This window comes from Rattus norvegicus, chromosome 1, assembly GCF_021556685.1.
Source record: "Rattus norvegicus strain SHRSP/BbbUtx chromosome 1, alternate assembly SHRSP_T2T, whole genome shotgun sequence".
NCBI lineage: Eukaryota > Metazoa > Chordata > Mammalia > Rodentia > Muridae > Rattus > Rattus norvegicus.
Genome location: NC_141534.1, coordinates 236,485,390 through 236,501,899, shown reverse-complemented (window position 1 = coordinate 236,501,899; position 16,510 = coordinate 236,485,390). Strand labels below are relative to the sequence as shown.

At 40.1% G+C, this 16,510-nt stretch overlaps 1 long non-coding RNA gene across 1 annotated transcript; it reads right to left on the bottom strand.

The window, feature by feature from the left end:
* Window positions 1–8,381: 8,381 nt before the first annotated feature.
* On the bottom strand, window positions 8,382–16,016 carry LOC147997085 (uncharacterized). Its single transcript, XR_015653128.1, has 4 exons — window positions 15,910–16,016; window positions 14,931–15,055; window positions 10,556–10,688; window positions 8,382–9,868 (listed from the first exon to the last, which is right to left on the bottom strand). It is a non-coding gene; the product is annotated as an uncharacterized LOC147997085 (long non-coding RNA).
* Between the last annotated feature and the right edge of the window lie 494 nt (window positions 16,017–16,510).

Sequence of the window (16,510 nt, the reverse complement as noted above, 5' to 3'; positions counted from 1 at the left end):
GTCCACATGTGTCTCAGTCAGCTGCTGGCAGAGCCTCTCAGAGGACAGCTATGCTAGGTTCCTGTGTGGAAGCACAACATAGCATCAGTAATAGTGTCAGGGATTGGTGTCCACCCATAGGATGGATCCCAGGTTGGACAGACCAGGTTGGCCATTTGTTCAGTCTCTGTTCCACCTTGTCACTGCATTTCTTTTAGACAGGAACAATTTGGGGACAAAACATTGAAGGTGGGCTCATGTCCCCATCCCTCTACCAGGGGTCTTATCTAAATACTAGAGGTGGTCTCTGCAGGTTCCATAGCATATCCCCAATGTTGGGTATCTCAGCTAAGGTCACCCACAAACTTTAAAACAGAAGATCCAATGTCAACATTTACCACAATTTTATGTACAAAATGACCAGGGAATTTTGTTTGGTGACACTAGTGTTGAATAAAAATTAAATGTGACAGAGTTGGAAGTACCATTGTTCATGTGCTCATCCCATACCAACTCGCTTATTGTATTTTCCTCTCACTGGAAAGTAATAGGGTTGTATAAATATTCAGCAGCAATGTAAATCAACCTAGGTGTACCCAATTACTTTGTTTTGTATCTGATTTGTCTGCATTTTCCCAAAATCCTTATGAAAGCTTTAGTCAAAAAGTCAGTGGATCTTAAAAGACATCCTTTCCTTTTGCTTTCATTAACTTCCATTTAAAGTAAAGCCTAAAAACTAGAATGTAGGGGTTGGGGATTTAGCTCAGTGGTAGAGCGCTTGCTTAGGGAGTGCAAGGCCCTGGGTTCGGTCCCCAGCTCTGGAACAAAAGAAAAAAAAAACCCTAGAATGTAATAAAATGTATGCTCCTGTATAATTAAGAGGAAATTAAGCAGTTTAAACAATTAGCATTGAGATATAACTTCGAAATTTTATAACTGTATTTCAGAGTATTTTTGAGATATGTCTCAGTGGCTGAGCACTATGAATCCCTGGAATCATCTTCAGTTCTAGAAAAAGAGCACAAAGAGTCTAGTCTTGTGGTAAATCTTTGACTGAGCTAGTATTGTATTTTATAAATTATATTCTGGAACAGAATTGAATGAAACAGGGAGCGCATATGTTTTACAATATGTAGTTCTGACAAAAAAGAGAATAGCTAAATACAATGTGTATGATAATATTTTAATAAAATGTATGAAAGCAGGATGTGTTTCACTAAGGTGATAGGATACTAGCTATCAACTTATTTGCAATGAAATATTTATGTGTAGTATAAGAAATAATATAACAGAAACTATTTTATTTTATAACCTTTGCTCCGAGCTTCCATGAAGGAAAAATTATTTAAAAAATATTATGGTTTGTAGAATAGGCAATGCAAGTATCAAAAATTCCAAAGCAAACAACTATAAACTCTACTTTGAATATTTTAAGCCATTTTTAAAGTTACATGGCCATATTAAATAATACCTTCTTTTTGGGAAATATCAGTGGTGTGGTATTCGAAACAAATACAATTAGCCAAAAAGAACTGATTAAAGCATCAGAATAAAACCAATAATATTTATTGTGCATGTTATTTCCATATGTTCTTCTAGAAAATGTTTGGTTTCTAAGTAGACAGCTTTTTATATTATTGTTGTTGCTGCTGCTGTTCCTTCTCCCCTCCTCCTTCTTCCTCCTCCTCTTTCTCCTCCTTTTCCTTCTTGTGACTTCTTGTAACTTCTCATCTCTTATAGAAGCCAGGGCTGGTTTAGTTCCACAAGGGAGTTTGAAATACTTTGCTTAGTCATCACTGAGACAGAGAGGTCATCCAGGAAAGAGGAAGTGCCAAGTATTGGCATTAAAAAATGTTTAATTCTTTCTTGTCAATGATAATCTTTAGAATGTGGCCTTTGGTCAAATCATTTGGTTTCTCTGAGCTTCAGTTTCTCCAAATATAATATGGGGATAGTAGAAATATTTATCCCTTAGACCTGCAGGGAAGTGTGTATAGGTGTCTGTAAACTGTGGAATAACACTGAGTGTGACAGCCAAAGCAGAAGCAAGTCAAGAAGTAAAGGAGGCATAAGATGGACTCTCAGAGTCATTTTGATGCTGGAGATGTTGAACATTTCTTCAAGTGCTCAACTATTTGAGTCCTCTGTTGAGAATTCTCTGTTTAGCTCTACACCCCATTTTAATTGGATTATTTGATTTATTAATGTCTAGTTTCTTGAGTTCTTTATATATTTTGAGTATCAGCACCCTTTCAGATGTAGAGTTTGTGAATATCTTTTCCTACTATGTAAGCTGCCATTTTGTCTTTTTGAACATATTCTTTGCCTTACAGAAGCTTTTTAGTTTCATGAGGTCCCATTTATCAATTATTGATCTTAGTCCCTGTACTATTGGTGTTCTGTTCAGGAAGATATATCCTGTGAAAATGTGTTCAAGGCTATTTCTTACCTTCTCTTCTATCATGTTCAGTGTACTTGGTTTTATGGTAAGGTCTTGAACGTGTTGTTCAAGGTAATTGTTATGGATCTCTACGTTTTTCTCCTTGCAGATAACCAGTTATACCAGCACTGTTTGTTGAAGGTGCTTTTCTTTTTGTATTGTATAATTTTGGCTTCTTATAAAGGAAATCAGGTGTTCAGTGGTGTGTGGGTTTATGTCTGGGACTTCAATTCTATTCCATTGATCAACCTGTTGATTTTTATGTCAAAATCATGCAGCTTTTATTACTGTTACTCTTGAAGTCAAGGATGGTGATACCCCTGGAAGTTCTTTTATTGTACAGGATTGTTTTGGCTATCAAGTTGAACATTGTCCTTCCTGTAAAGAATTGTGTTGGATTTTTGATGAGTATTGCATTGAGTCTGTACATTTCTTTTGATAGAATGGCTATTTTTACTATGTTAGCTCTACCAATCCATGAGCATAGGAGGTCTTTCCAACTTCTGGTATCTTCTTCACCTTCTTTCTTTAAAGATTTGAACTTTTTGTCTTATAGTTCTTTCATTTGTTTAGTTAGAGTTACCCCAAAGGATTTTTTTTATTATTTGGTGCTATTGTGAAGGATATTCTTTCCCTGTTTTCCTTCTCAGCCAATTTGCTGTTTGTATATAGGAGGGTCTAGTCATAACCTATAACCAGGTAACATTTCCAGTGAATGATCTGGGACACCAACCCAGCCACAGAACCTATAATATGTTGTGTTAACTTGATGTGCTGGCATGGACAGACCCATGGCTCCAGCTGCATATGTAGCAGAGGATGGCCTTGTTGGGCACCAGAGGGAGCATTAGCCCTTGATCCTGCCAAGAATGTAGTGGAATGTCAGGGCAAGGAAGGGGTGGGTGGTTTGGTGGGGAAAAGGAGACAATATTTGAAATGTAAATAAAAAATATCCAATAAAAAGGTAAGTAGGTAAAGCCTTGGAAAATATCAAATAAATAAGTAAATTAAAAAAATAAAACCATGATGTGCTAGGGTAAAGATAGAATGGAAATTATAGGAATGTTTAACCAGTGATTGGCCCAGCTTAGAACCTATGTCGTGAGAGGACGCCTACTCCTGACACTGCCTGAAAGACCAGAAACCAGAGGTCAGCTTGCCCAGAGACCTAGGAAAGAACCAAACACAACTGCGAGAACAAAATAGATGTCTAATAATATTCTGATGTACTCATAGATGGGTGGATAACCAACTTGTCATCAGAGAGGCTTCATCCAACAACTGATGGAAACAAATGCAGAGATCTGCAGCCAAAATTAGACAGCTAAAAGCAAGGAGGAAAGATTGTGGGAGCCACAGGGGTCAAGGGCAACACAAAAATCCCACTGAATCAATAAATCTGGATTCACAGGGGATTACTAAGATTGAATCAGGGAGCCTAGTCTAACATAGGCCCTCTGTATATGTTATAGTTGTATAGCCTGGTGTTTTTGTGAGACTCCGAACAGAGGAAGCAGACGCTGTTTCTGATACTTTCACCTGCTCTTGGGACCCTTGTCCTCTTACTGGGTTGCCTCATCCAGCCTTAATATGAGGTGTGGGGGGAGGGGGATGCCTAATCTTATTGCAACTTGCTATGCTATATATGTTTGATATCCCTGGGAGGCCTGTCCTTTTTTTTTCTTTTGAAGGGAAATGGGGGAGGAGTGAATAGGAAGGGAAGGATGAGGAAGGGAGCAGAGAGAGGGAGGGGATGCAATATATGACAAAATAAGTTAATTTAGAAAAAGAATTAAAGTAGGAAGAAGGTTTGAAATGACTGTTGGCTGCTGGAGGAGAGGAATCAAATTAAAGACTTGAGCATAGAAACAGTTCAAGATTCAGGCAGGACGTCCCTACACAAAGATCCAGGCAGGGCATCCCTACGCATTGGCTCACATTCAGTTTTCAGGGTCTCTCTTATCTTTCCACCATTCACTTCCCAGTGGCTCCCCCCTCCTTAGATTATGAGTTACTGGAAACTCTCATGTCTCACTGAAATACCTCAGGACACTCAGCTGCCTCTTCTCAGCCCGAGGACAACTGGCCTAAGAAGACAAAACGACAACCATGATTCTGACCAACCCATACCCAGCTTGGCAGTATACTGTTTATGAGGTGCCTCCCATGGTGACTGATCTGCAGGGCTGCAGGGACATTTCTATGAGGTATGTAACTTGAGATATGTCTCTACCACAGGATTACATTGCACAGGCATGATGTTAAATCTGTACCAGCTAAATAGAATCATGCCCCAATACTGAGTTATGCCTTTTCCAAAGCCGTTGGATTTAAAATCCGTTACATTTTACTGTGAGCCATTTACCCTCTCTCTTCCAACCCAACCCCCCTTTCCTGCCCTCCAGCATTCTGACGCTCTGGATGGTCCAATCAGCCCTTTTTCCTATGTTGTATCTAGATTTTCTGATGATCTTAGCAGATATAGGAGTCCTTATAAGTCAACATACTTTTCTTAGAAAGAATATTCTAGAACTTATCCTAAACACTCACAAATTTGGACTTCACCTCATCCAGGGTGGGATTATCATAAAACAAATGAAAAAGATAATTACCCCCCTTAAAGTGGCTTGAAGATTGCCTACATCAGAAAGAAAATGGGAACAGTGCCCCTATCAAGGTCACATTTACCAGCCCCTACACAGTAGAGAACTCTCAGCAGGACACTTGAAAGCCTTAAAGTCCATCAGACTCAGTTTGTACCTGTTCTAACATCTACTAGTTTGGGAAATTTTGCACAAATCACTCTTGAACCCAACTCTGTTTCCTGACCTGTCAAATAAGAGTCCTCTTTCTAGGACCACCTTATGGGATTGACTTAAGGGCCAACCCCAGACTGAGTTGATAGATGGAGAGCATTAGGAATAAAACCTATATAATCACTCAGCCACTGTTGTACTGTGCAGTATGCAACCACTGAGTATTATACTATGTGGAATCCACTGAGGCCCTGGAGAAAACCAGTGACTCATTAACAGATCAATTGAATTGCTGTGTGGTGCTAAACGTGTAATGTGTAGAACATGAATGTCTATCAAGTATTCAATTTACTTAGGTTTTTTTTCCTTTTGTATTATATTTATGTGGTGTGTGTGTTTGTGTGTGTGTGTGTGTGTGTTTATATGTGCTGTACACAATACACACACATACACACACACATATATACCCACACTCTTGCTCACACACTGCACTTGCATGGAGGTCAGAAAACAATTTGTCGAAGCTGGTTCTCTTCCTCCGCATTGTGCGTCCTGAGGATTGAATGTAGCTTCTGAGGCTCGGCGTCGAGTACTTCTTCCCTCTGAGCAATCCCATGGCAACCCTCACATGCCTGCTTCTTTTACTTCAGACAGAATATCGCATATCCTAAGTAGAGGAACTCCTAGATGAAGATAACCCTGAGCTTCTGATCCCCCTAACTCCACCTCCAAAGTTCTAGAATTATAGGGATTAGGCAAGAAGTGTGGTTGTGTGAGCCGCAGGGGATTGTGCCCAGGGCCTTGCACATAAGAGACAAGCACTTAATCAACCAAAGTACAATCCCGTTGTGTTTGGGATGTTTGAAAATCTACCTTGTAATAGACCAACCAACCACTGATGATACCAATGTGAGTTAACTGGTTAATGGTACCTATATGCTAATATATTTATAGAGGAATATGTTGCATATATATGACTCGTGTATTAATTATTAAATCTAAGGAAACATATAAGAAACAGAATTACTTGGAGATAAAACAACTCAGAACAAGCAAATCTTCAAAACAAAGTTGACAATACATTGGATTTTGAAGGATGTCAAATAAGTGACCTATGGGAAAAGGCATGCTAACAAGAACAAACGGCCACGGCAAAAGATGTGGAAGGACATGGAGGCTAAAGCTGCCTGATCCATGGGAAGTGTACAGACCAGCAACCATTGTGTTTGTCAAAGTGCAAAGCAGAAGATGCAAGAGTGTCGTCTGCATCATCCTCATCCAGGGAGCTCCATGACAGGACCAGAGAGAGTGAAAGGAAATGAAAAGCTTCTGGGAATGCAACGGTAATTGCTACTAGATACGCTACAAGTGGATGGTCTAGAATCTTCCTAGGAGATAGTCGCAGTTTATCTTAAGTGCAAGAGGATCTATAATTGAGAGTCCAAACCAACTCAGGCAATACTTAGGATGTTAAAGCAACAGCAAACTGAACCTTGGAAGCCAGCGGAAATCTGTGCAAGACAGTGGTGTGCCTAGTGCCTCCCGCCTTTAGCATTGGCAGAGCAGCCAACTCCATGAGGGCCTTGCCTGGTCTTGTTATGGCTCATATTGCAATTACTTCCCAGGCCTCTCTCTCTCTCCTCCCTCTCTCTCTCTCTCTCTCTCTCTCTCTCTCTCTCTCTCTCTCTCTCCTCAGTCCTTTCCCAACATGGTCTCGTTTCTTTTCTGTTAACAGACCATCTATCTCTTCCTCACCTCAGAATGGTTGGCCCTGTGAGTCACTTTTTTCAAAGGGATATACAGAGACCATACCTTCTCATGGCATCTCTCTTCTCATTCTACGGGCTTGTGACTCAATGCCAGCTGCTCATAGACCCCCCTCCCTAACAAATCAGAAAGAATAACCAGCTCAGTGCACGTGTATTTGCATCACACCATCATACATGCTTTCTTTCCTTAAGCCTATCAAACTTCATAATGCTATTTTGTCTTTCACACCTTATATTGATATCCACATTACCTTGTGGGTTTTGTTGAAGTAGAAATCATATTAGTTTACTTAGTCCAGTGCCTGGTATATAGGGTAGCCAAGATTCTAATGAAGGAAATGTAAAATTAGAATACAGAGTTTTGCAGAAGGAATAGAGGTAGCATTAACGTCATGAAAAGAACACGAATCTTACTACCTTTGTAAATCCATCATCCGTTTGCCCTGGGGACCACTTTTCTTTCACTACAAGCCTCTACATCAGATCAAATAAATCGGTGTGATGCTTATAGAGCTTTTATCTATTGACCCAAGACTACTTAACTCAGCTTGGTCATAGTTTATCACCTGTCTTCAACCCTTTTCCTCCCAGAACTAATCCTAAGACTAAGATAAGATTTAGAATGGGCTAACTGTAACAGGAAGAAATGCTGCAGAAGGGAAGATATAGCACAAAAGAGTCATGGCATTTAGGGCCAGCTCTATGAATCATTAATCCTCAACTCACCCAGAACCAGTTCCCATATTCCTAAAAGTGACACTGATTTGCTGAAGAAAGGACAACTTTCATGGAACGATCTCCGGAGGTTAATGGTCAGTGATTCTGACCCAGGCCATATTGAAACTGATTAAAGGATCCAGCTCAGGAGCACTGTTCTTACAGCTCAGATTCCTGCCCTGCTAAGTACCACCTTCAGCCCAGACACTCACTGAGGTATGCCAAGCAGCTCCATTTACTAATTATGAGATAGCATTCCCTGTAACGACGCAGGTGCTGGCGGATATCAAGGACCTGTGGAAGGAAGTGGCATCTCCTTATAGCAGCAACAACATCCCCATTAATCACCCTGCCAGACACTGAACTCAGTTGCATTCTCCCAGAACAAGCAAACATTGCAAAAGCTCTAGGACCGTCCACAACCAGAGCTAAGAGAACAAAACTTGCAGGACTTAGTGTTGCTCGTCATACGTTTCATTTCTCTCCCCCCACCCCCTACATACATACACAAATGCACGCAAACACCCCCCCCATCAAAATGTTTTCATTCTCCTGTAACCCTACCCGTATTGTTTCTGCTTGACTGACTTGGTCACTACCCTCATAAGACATTTTCTTCTCCATTAATACAGCCAGTGATCATCTGTAAAGGAGTAAGAAAATCTCCACTTCCCTCTTGAGTTCTGAATTCTACCACCTCCACACCCCAAATAAATTGTTACAGTCATGAGAAAAATTTTATTAAACAAACAAAAAACAAAAAAGCGCTGTGACAATAGAACCATGTCTAATGCTGGAATTTAGCAAGAAGTCAGCTCCGGTTTCATGAGGCGGCACCGAGAGCTTGGGAACATTCTACTGCTAAAACTCATGATGAATGACTCGAGGGGGAAGGGGGTGCTTTCTCCAGGGCGTCATTGCTTTCGGTGTCAGTTTCAGGCATACATAATAGAGACTGGCATGCAGGCATGTGGGCATGTAGCAAACTTGCTTGTTGACTGACAAAGATAAGCTACCCCCATGTCATCCTGGCACCAGAGAGCTGCTGACACTGAGTCGGAGCTAACTGAGAGAGGGGAAGCTACCAGCAGAGAAATGAAATCATTGTGCTATCTCTCTACTTAAACGGAACCCATCAGCTCTCTCAGAGCCTAAGCAGGTACAGTCACCGGGAAGTAAGAAGCCCAAGCCGGTGTGTTGGTGCTGACTCATCACTTGTTAAGTCTCAAGGATGATATAAATAAGTTCTGCATGTTTTTCCTCCAGGATCAGACATGATTTGTATCTTGCTCAGTTGCTATTATCATTTGCTGGCTCAGGGTGTGATTGTGCGTGCGTGCATGTGTGCGTGCGTGCGTGCGTGCGTGCGTGCGTGCGTTACTTTTTAAACTTATTAAAGTTGCACGGATGGCAATCAATTAAACATGAACAGCTCAGCCTGTGTTTCCTAAAAGTTAGGAACACCACAGCATAACCATCAAAATCCGGAAACCCACTACATTATTTCCATTTTATCGCGTCAACCCTCTGCCCCAACTCCAACACCAGATCTTTTACAGCTTGTCTGTAGTCTTCTTGTATCTTTGCTATCTTTTAATCCGAACCTTCGCTCAGTTTTCTTTAAGTATTTCACTTATTGTCTTGGAAGACAGGGTCTTGCCATGTTGCCTGAGGTAACCTCTGACTCGTTAATGTAGCCCAGCCTAGCTTCAAACTCACAGTCCTGCCTCAGTCATGGAAGTTATGAGGCTACAGGTGTGTGCTACCACACCTAGCTCAGGAACCTATCATCTTAAAGGATACAAGCTAAATAGTTTTAGAGTCTCACGTCCCTCGATTTGAGTTTATCACACACATTTGTATGTGATTAGGTCATGCTTAACCACAAACAAGTGCTACTTGATAAAAAGAAGTTCACAGGATACACACTCACCAGCTGTTTTGATTCCTACTGCCCTACAGGAAACACGACTTAGCACACAGAGCAAGCAGGACGTCCTGGGCATCCTGGTGAGTCCTCAGTAACAGGGTTTATCAGATGATAAAGCCTTGGAAATCGAGCAAGTTTACAGCAGGCTGAAGGCTTTCCTGAGCTATTGTGACTAGGATCAAAAGCGAGTTTCAAATGGATCAAACTAATTCTAGATGACTAGACTCCAAACAGGTCCCAGAAATGTTTAAAGAAATAATAAAGAAGACAACAGCACCTGAAAAAAAATAAAAAGAAATTCAGGATTTTTTTTAATCTGAGCAGAAATTAACCTGTCATTTAAAAAAAAAAAAACAGAAAAACAAAAATAAAAAAATTAAAACTGAAAAATATGATCCAAAACCAGGAAAATCATAAAACAAAGAATGATATAAATGATTGGATTGGGGTTAGTTGTAAAATAAAAATGAAAGACAGAAAAGGCTGTGTTTTTTACATGAAATTATAACCGCAAATTAGACATTGCAAAGGAAACTATTGCTGAATTAGATAATAATTTATCCATGAGGAGACAAGTGAGTGGGCTACACCACTTTTCTGTAGGACACCATCACACACTGAGCGCCACATGCAGACTTAGAGCCCTTGAAGGAGTTAGAAGTGGAGAAGACATAGATCTAAGAATTTGCTGACAGAAATTTATGAATCAGAAGAAAACCACAAACATACAGATACAAAACAGCCAATGAGTCCCCCTAAAAAACAAAATCCTCAGCGAGGGATATCATAACCAAAAATCAAACCCTTTAATTCAACCAAACACAGATGATCCATTAGATATAACTGATGTCATGAAAACAAAATAGTCTTTATGAATCTAGCATTCTACACTCAAAGAAACCTTCCCAAAGTCAAAGACAAGAACAAAGGTACTTTCCTTCATAACTGAGCTGAACTGACTCACCTAAAGACTGGATTTTTTTATGCATGAGTGGAAGACACCAGATGGATACTTGATTCTTCATAAAGGCAAAAATACTCAGGAAATAGTAAAATTTGTCAGTAAACATGAAGCACATCTTGCTTGTTTCAGTCTCCTTAAAAGATGACCATTTAAACAACATCATTAATATCACTGAAGGTCGTAATGTGGGTAGAAATATAATTATTGAAAAAACAGCTCTAAGAAATGGACTCAGTGATGTTCTCCACACGCGAACTGTAGCATGTGCCTTCCCACAAACACGAGTAATAAATAATGCAAATACAGATTTTTAAAAAGAATGAGAACGGAGACATATCAACATAGCCAAGAAGTGTTAGAATTTTAATAAGGAAAGATGATATACAATTGAAAATAAGTAATAAAACAATGAATTTGACAGATTCCTTTAAAAAAAAATATGGTACCAAAGCTCAGTGAAGAAGATACAGGTGTTCTAAACAGCCTTGTCTCTGTTATTGAAACTGAATTCATACTTTTTACATGCACAGAAGGGAGTTATAAATGTGGACAGCTTCAACTAGAAAATTCTGCAAACAATTTGAAAAATTAAATAATGCAGATTTCGTCCAAACTGTTGGAGAAAGGACAGCATACACTCCTGCTCAAGCCACTAAGGTAACTCCAAATCAATGAGAAAAAGTTCACAAGAGACTCACAGAACAATATCTTTTATGAGCATAGATTTAAAAAAAAAGAAATCTTGAAGAAAAATTTATCCATAAATGCCTATTGTAAATCCTGAGTCCTGCTCTTCCTTATGGGTAGAGAAAGCCTAGGCTCTACAAAGCCCATCTCTTGTCAATATTGCAATTCTAATTAACTCTGGCTTTTCATTCCCCTATGTTTCTCACTGAAAATTAACAGGGCTTGATAGTACTATACCACGGCTATAGATCCCCTCTGAATGTCCATTGTCCTAACCCAAGTCTTATCCTTCTGTAGGTGACAACCATTGTAAAATTTCTCCTTATAGTCAAGACAGCTCCTCACCAGCAGAGCCTAGAGCTAGAAGGAAGTCCATTTCCCCACATGTGGGTGAGTTGGGACATAACAAAAAGGAGAAAACAAACACATGAACAGAAGAATTTTATTAGTTACACATCCTAGGGGTTCAGAGTACAATCAAGAGGCCCACAAGAAACCTGAGGCATTCTAGGGAGCTCAAGTAGTGATTGGGAAGCAACAGAAAGGACTACATTACAAGAATATGTTTCATTAAGACCTGCTGGAACTGTCCATAAGAGTTTTTCTGTAGGGAATATAAATAAATCCTTCTGATTTTTTAAAAAGAACATTTGCATCAGGCTTAGCTATAGAAAGTTCAGCATAGCACGTGAAATAAATTAACAACACTGTCTTGGGAAAGCACTAAGAAAAAAAATCCAGGCAAAAGAAAGAAGAGGCATGTGGTAGCAACTTTTAATGTGTGTTAGAAGTGGACTAAACTGCAGGCTGGTGTAGTTGCCTAGAAAAGCCATCACAGTCATCTTTGAAAGATAAGTGACTGGTTTTAGAGTCGAGCTAATCGTAGTAGTGGCTCACACAAGAGGTTATCTTATATAAAGTCATAGAACTTTGCATTTAATCACTACAGTTACTTTCAGTTCAATGAGAGCCACTGATACACCCCATGGGGTCGAGATCATCAGAGGCCAAAGAGCTTGGTCTCCACCTCCAGTCATTGAGGACAATGGCCAGAGTAACCACCTGCAACGGCTGTTTCTGATCTTCCTTTCCTTCTCTGTTTTTGTTTTAAATCTAGGATAGCACATTCAGTTTGGATATGTGTATGTTAAATCCATGCAGATAAATGCCACTGTGTGAAATATAGAGGATATATTATATAATCTTTGGGGAATATATAGCCCAAACTTTGCACTTTTATGATGGCCAGTGTGCTTCTTTTGCCTTTTCTGTGGGATGACTGTCGTAAGATCGGAGAACTTCATTAAGATGCAAGATCTTTGCAAGATCGCAAGATCGCAAGATCGCAAGATCGCCACATCAAGGACTCTCCAGCAAAGAGTCACACACATTTGCGACTGCCACAGGGAAAAAAGACCAAGACATATCATCACATGTAAACTCCGAATCCCACAGGGTCTGATTTGGGACCCGCTGCCTCATTTGCCTTCCCTTTGAAACGGATGTAATAGTAGATAAGTCAGTGATGATTAATTTGGCTTAGATAAAAAAGGGTATGTTCTCAATTTACTCATTTTTTCCCCAAAGCTTAGACCTCTAAAATATCAGCAAACTTTCCCAAAGTTTTATTATTCTTAATTTTTAAAACTTTCCTTCCTTCCTTAGAGGACAATCTAATCCATGTGTTTCTTGTTGATGTCCCCCTGGCCAGGTTCTGTGGTTTTTTTTTTTTTTTTTCTTGAGAAGTCATTCCTATGTGATTCCAACCAAAGTTCCTCTTTTTCTTTTTAAAACATGGAAGTCATTCTTCACCAGATATAAATTAACACGTGCACCAAAAGTTTAAATTCAGGTTGAAACCTCGCATCCATAAACTGAAACATTTTGAACTTGGCACAGCCTCCTTCATATACGGTCCATAGAGACATTGACTGAAGGATATGATGTTTCTTGATTAAAGAAGTTTAGACTTCTAAATAAAATGAAGAAAATATTGAACAAATTCAACTAATGACAAAGCCTTCTCTTCTGTGGCAAAGGGAAGGACCCAAAACTCCTGACATCTTGCATCAGCCATGGAGGATACTGAAAAAGTTCATGACCACTTGATTTGTCCCCATTGAATCAAATACTAGAATCTCAGAGAGCTCCACTAAGGCCTTATTCAAATGGACATGATCAAAAAAGTTACAGAAAACAGGGCTAGCAGAAGTAAAGATTTGTCAGATGCCACCGTACTCTTTTGCAATACTGAAATTCTTACATCGACGGCATCGATCAGTTTAGTTTCCTAGAAGTTCAGTGTTGAGCTCTTCAATAGATGTATAAAGAAAAATTGGCCCTTTTGCTTTTATGACTGCAGTTTCAAACAAAATACACATTTTCAGGACTGCACCTTCTAGACAACCAGGCTGTGGTGGAATTGTCATCTACTCTTCCCCACCAACAAGACTTACTGGCTGTGCCCACAGAATGTAAGAGCTGAGAGGCACTGAGTCAAGCTATATCCTTATGGGCGCTGCTTTTATTTCCCATCTTAATAACAACCCTGATTTTCCACTGCCATTTTCAAAGCTAAGGCCTTGAGCAGACCTAACAAGTATCAAAGCTAAATCTGGAGGTATAAAAAAAGAAAAAAGAAAAAAAAAAACACTGAGCATAGCATTTAAACCTCAAGAATGCATCATTTAGAGCTTCCTCCTGAGAAGCTATGCCAGTTGGCCTTTCTCCATAGGGGCTATTAAAACACCAGCACCCCACATTGAACCCTTCCCTTCGCTCCTACATGTGTACATGTGTTTTACCTCCTTCCCCAGCACCAACTGCATATAATACCATCAGTAGTTTTTCCCTCTAATTAGTCCTGTAGTTAGAGCTTGCCTTTGAAGGCCTAGCTCTTCCACTAAAACATGAAATCCTTGGGTTCTGTGAATGTATTATTTATCAAAAACAGTTCTAGTGGCTGGCATTTTAGAGGGTTTCTTTTTCAGTATTTGTAATAGCAATTTCTTAAGTATACAGTCTGTTCCTGAGTCCAAGCCCAACACTGACCAGTAGCATGTCAATTATAAAATGAGTATATATTTCAGCTCCCTCTTTTCTAATATGACAACCATTTTTCTGTGAAAGGCTAGACAGTAAACATATCAGGTATTGTAAGCTTCATGTGTCATTTGTCACTTACTCGTCTGTTTTCCTTTGCAAACAAGGGACATAATAAGGGTCATTCTTAACCTGAAGTGCAGAAGCAAACCAAGAGCCAGAGTCTATGAAGGGTCATAGATCGTATCCCAGACCTAAGACCCTATTTTACTATAGAACACTCTGTGCCAACGGCAATATCTTCTGGGCTACATAAATTAATAGCAATCAGCCATCTGACACCATGAAGCTCATGAAATATGGCTATCATGACTGAGAAACTACATCTTTAGTTCTATTTCATTTTACTAATTTTAATCAGAATAGTTATCTGAAGAAATTGGCTTATCAACATGATCAGAGTTTTTAGAGATTATTCACAAATGAAACAAAGGGAAGATTTCCAACGCAAGTGAGTACAAATGATTGCTTCAGCTGATGAACTCATAAAGTCAAGGTGAGTCTTTGCCATCTATAATATAATATAATAATATAATATAAATTAGCACATAACATGACAAATTGGAAAACAGTGACTTTATTTTACCTGCTGAGAAATCTGTTTCCGCATTCAAAGGTTCCACCTCACCATCATTTCTAAGAATAGGCTGCCATTTAAAAATCCTCTTCTTTCAGGGATTGATAGGTTCAAGTGGATACTCCCATCTCCACCTAGTAAAAGACATCTGCTATGACATCAGTATGGTTAAAGACAATCCCAGGGGCAAGGAAAACTTCCAGCTAGGTATGGGAGGCATGGATGAATAGTGAGAACTTAATGGACGAAGCAGTGTATCTCCCTACTCCAAGAACCTCAGTAGAGGGACATATAGAACAAGTGAACTGGAAGAGTAAGATAGAGGGTGCGTTAAATAAATGGATTTTGAAATTGAAGTCTTGAAACTAAATCAGTTACTCCTGATAGCAAGAACTGAGATAAAACTTGCGACTGTGGAGGATAAAATGGTCATCAGATGTCAAGGAGGAAGGGAACAAGTGTCTGGGGCATGAGATGGGCAACTGCTGTGTGAGCTGAGGTCATTCACAATGAGGAATGAAATGGAGACAGGAGCCAAAATTTTCAGGGAACTGGGGACAGGGGTGAGATGACAAGTTCCTGTGGCTAAAAACAATGCAGGGACAGTAAGGAGCTGTGCATAGCCTTACCACTCCCACCTTCATTTACATGAATAGCAACTACCTGGGAAGGAGCTGGTGTCAGACTGGTCATGCAGCAATGTGGGGCAAGGGCTTGCCTAGCATGTGCAAAGCTCTTGAGTTCAGTCTCCAGCACCAAAAATCCTGCAACCCATCTCTTCCTGGAATGGGACCACTGCGTCATCAGTCCCCAAATAAGACAAGAACAGTCAGAACTTCCAGTTTTGGCTGTCTATAAAAGGCATTGGTGAGTTGGGGCTAGCCTCCCTCTCTATTCAGAAGAGTTTTTCATAAAGAGTTGAAGGAGTGAGAGATCACCAGAGAATGAAGGACAGAAAGAAAAATAATATTTCAGTGAACTGACTTACAAAATTGTAAGACTGGTAAATCCTAAGTCTTCATTCAGAGAAGGCTGGGAAGCTGGAGATGAACAAGAGGGCAGATGTTGTAGCCAGAGACTGGCCCCACTTCCCCTGAAGAATTCTGTTTTTCCTGAAGGCCATCAACTGATTAAACAAGCCCCACCCACATCATGAACAGTAATATGCTTTCCTTGAGGTCTAGTGAGTTAGCCATACATGATGACTCACACTTGTAATTCTAGCATTTAGGAGGCTCAGGCAGGAGGATTGTTGTAGGCCACGCTGAGCAACAGGCAAGCATGGGCTAACCTACACAGCAAGACTTTCTTAAGAACATGCATACAAAAGCTGTCTTAGTTAGGGTCTTACTGCTGTGAAGAGACATCATGACCAAGACAACTCTTGTAAGAACAACATTTAATTGGGGCTCATTTACAGGTTCAGAGGTTCAGTCCATTATCATCAAGGCAGGAACATGGCAGCATCCAGGCAGGCATGGTGCAGGAGGAGCTGAGAGCTCTACATCTTCATCTGAAGGCTGCTTAGCAGAGTACTGGCTTCCCGGCAGCTAGCGCGAGGGGAAAGCCCACGCCCACAGTGACACACC